General features: G+C 38.9%; 1 pseudogene; it reads right to left on the bottom strand.

Annotated features, from left to right (window-relative positions):
- Positions 1-749: 749 nt before the first annotated feature.
- On the bottom strand, positions 750-1,512 carry LOC110317331 (annotated as a pseudogene).
- Positions 1,513-3,599: the final 2,087 nt, after the last annotated feature.

Below are 3,599 nucleotides of genomic sequence, written 5' to 3'. Positions count from 1 at the left end.
CTTGAACTTTTCTGAGCAACAACTGGAAGGGAGGTTTTTTCATTCTTGACGTTGGATTTATTTTTTGTTTGTTTGTCAGACAGTTTATGTCTTGGGATCAGGGAGAAAAACATTCTTTTTTTTTTTTTTTTTTTTAAACTACGATTTATTTATTCATTTATTAAAACCTGATAATGTTCCAGAGAGTAAGGTGCCTCTGTATAGAAAAAACTACAATGTTGTTATTACATCAGCTGTTAAGCAAATCATATCCACTGCCACTCATGTATCAGCCTGCTTGGACTGATATTCCTACTTGAATGAAGTCCCGCAACTCCCCAGCACTTCTGTGGAGCGAGCCACTCCTGGAACAGGAACATCTTCATCTTTAGGGTTTTCTGGTTAGTCTCAGTATTGTTAAGCACAACGGTACTTTTTTTCCTTAATGAGTATGCATGGATTAAGGCAAAAGGACACAGATCAGCTTCTTCAGTAGCTTATTTTCTATTGTGTTTAAAGATGCTGTCAGAGCTGTATAGGCTGCAGGTCAGGAGCCGGCTGAAAAGATACAAGTTGTCTCTGGACCACTGTCAGACAATTAACCAAGAGATTACAATGTTTAAGGTTTCTTCCCTCTGTTTACTGTCAGGACCATCCCTCAGCATGACACCCAAGCAATGCTGCCATTCAAATGACACCACTTATTTGCTATGTATCTTGATTGTGTAGATTATTTTCTTATTTAAAATAGTTCACAATTGGGAAATAATCTACTTATTCTTTGTAAACTCTCCATTGCATTCTTTTTTGCTTTTACAGTCATTTTCAGCAAGGTTGTTAGATTCTTTTTCTGTCATGTTCTTCACATAACTATGTGATCCTTTCCCTTCAAAAGAGGAAGGATGTTTAAAAGAGACTTCAGTTCTATCCCACAATGTGAAATATTGTCCATAGTTATAGTCAAAGAACATGTGGTGATCTGCGTGATGAGCTGACCCATTAATAAATGGCCTTAAGATCGGGGAAACCCGAAAATCACCCTCATGAATAGAAATTGTCCAGACATTAACAAAGGCATATAAACTGAAGTAGACCACCTTGTGCAGTGGAAAGACAAAGGAGTATATATGGTAAGACAGACTCTAAAGGAAGCCGTCCACAGGGTAAAAAGCATGACTTGCAAACGGCATGGAGATCTTCTAAATATGATGAGGTTTATGTATGTGCTTGTAGACCAGTTGTGGTGCAGTCCCCTATGAATCCCATAGATCAACACGCCTATGAAAAAGAGGAAGAAGATCATGCTAAGGATGAGATGAATCCATCCTTCAAAAACTGTGGGTGTTTCATCACGGAATGATCATAGACAAAATAACAGTTGAGGGTTGCACAGAAGTAGAGAATGTAAGCATCCAGGTTCGTGACAATCAGGAGACTAATAGTTTGTGGGATGACGTTGTCCTCGGACCACGTGGCTGGATACACATATGGAGTGAAGAAGTAGTAATTGGTGGCACTGAGAACCAGGTCCATCTCAGCCCCTGCCTGGTATGACCCAATAAACAATGGTGTGTCCGTCACGTGGAGGCAGGATAAGGGTGAGGACTGAACCTGCCAGGCCCAGCTGCTCTGTAAGCCACTGCTTTACAGCTTGCTGAGTACAGGAGCTGGAGAGCAAGAAAAACATTCTTTATGCATGTGGTATAACTTTATTTAAACTATATATGCAAACAATATGCATTTTTCAGTTCATTTATACAATAAAGTTTCTTAATGGCCTTTTCAAGTATCCTTAATGTTATTTCCCTCCCTTTTCGCCTTCTTCCTCTGCATTATCTGCATTTGGCTCCCACTCGCTTCTGCAGTTAAACTCTCTCACCTCATTTTTCTATCTCCCCATCCATAGATCTGTTAGTTACTGGAGAGCCCCTCCTCTGGGGGCTAGCTCTCATGGCATCCAAAGGTGCAAAGCTGACAAGGGGGAACAAAAGCAAAAACGTTTCCTACTTAGTTATCAAGCCAGCAAACCACAAGGACTGGCCAGACAAGAGAACCACAATGGTACAACGGTGTTGCTTCTAACTTGGAGGTAATGAGCACATGTGTCTAGCTGGACTTAAGGTCCATCAACAGCTGGGAATTTATGCCTGGCACTCTAAACCTAGCCAATTACCCATGGCTGAAGAGATCGTAAACTCCAGCAAGCTCATGTATTTTAGCCCATGGGAACTTTCCAAATAGTCTAGGAAGTGGGTTGCATTATAAAGAAAATGCTACTAGTGCAGTGTGGACAATATTGATGTTCAACAGAAACCCATCTGCAGAGGTGAGAATCATTGACTCTTATGGAATGCCCACAGGTGTTTTCACACATGCAGCATAGTTTTATCCTCATCAACCCTAGGCAATACACACTGTTGTCCTCATTTCTCAGGAAATACATTTCCGTGAGGGCAAGCAATTTTCTCAGGGTCATAGCCCTAGTTCTTGCACACCACATGGCCGCCAGCAACAAAGGATCTAGGCGATTGTTTACCTTATGGAAAGCATAGCACTTGTATCCCATATAGATGACAAAGGGAGTTTAATTTGTAAATAGTGAAGTTTACACATATACACATATGTGTGTATAAATCTGATCTCAGGGATAGAAAGGAAGAATGTGAGAAAATTTTAAGGAGAAAATTTTGGACTACATAATTCTACAGGCAGTCAGAACTATCACTGAGCTGGGCAAGGTAGTTTATATCTATAATCTGACTATCAGGAGGTTGAAGCAGGATGACTGCAAGAGTTCAAGGTCAACCTGGCTACAGATTGAGACCCTGTTTTTTAAAAATCAAGACAAAATAATGACAGAAATTTAAAAAACAGATCCCTTTGGAATTTGGAGACAAACATAATATAATGTATATACAAATAATGTACATAAATCAGTAGATAATTCAATAGCAAAATGAAGAGAAGACATAGTCTCTAATTAAAAAAGAAATGTGCATTATGTACAAAATTAAGTTATTAAATTGATAAAATTTAACTTAATGATCTGGATTTTTTTGTTTTCATTTTTTTTGTTTTGTTTCCATATCAAAATGGGAAATTCTTTGGCAAACACCATGTTCTAGTAAGTTATCCAAAAGCAGAAGTCACAGGGAAGCAGCACTTGCCAGCTTTGTTAATACAATGCACTTTGGTGTCATCTTTGTTTAGGACAGCATTTGCAGTACCAACATCCTGGAAAAAATGTGCTGCATTTCATGATATAGTAATTTTTAACTAATAAATCAATTAACATTCGCTTAATATGTATGAGAAACAGAGATATAGAACTCCAATCGATGCTTTCATTAACCTTCCTGACAGCCATATTGTGATAGCACTAAGTAACCTATAAAAGAGACAAATCATCAGCTTCAGGACAAGGCAACTCAGGTCCCTAAGACAACGTAACACTTGCCAATTCATATATGTATGTGTGTGTGTGTGTGTGTGTGTGTGTGTGTGTGTATTAAGTTGAGCAGCATTTACTAAGTCTATCTCTGATCTCAAGGTAACCAGAAACCTTCAGTGACTTATACTGCTGGTGCACATGACCATTTTCTATAATACAATGTTGAGGC

The sequence above is a fragment of the Mus pahari genome, chromosome 2 (assembly GCF_900095145.1).
Source record: "Mus pahari chromosome 2, PAHARI_EIJ_v1.1, whole genome shotgun sequence".
In the NCBI taxonomy this organism is placed as follows: Eukaryota; Metazoa; Chordata; class Mammalia; order Rodentia; family Muridae; genus Mus; species Mus pahari.
Note: the sequence above shows the minus strand (reverse complement) of the source record. Positions and strands in the feature narration are given on the sequence as shown.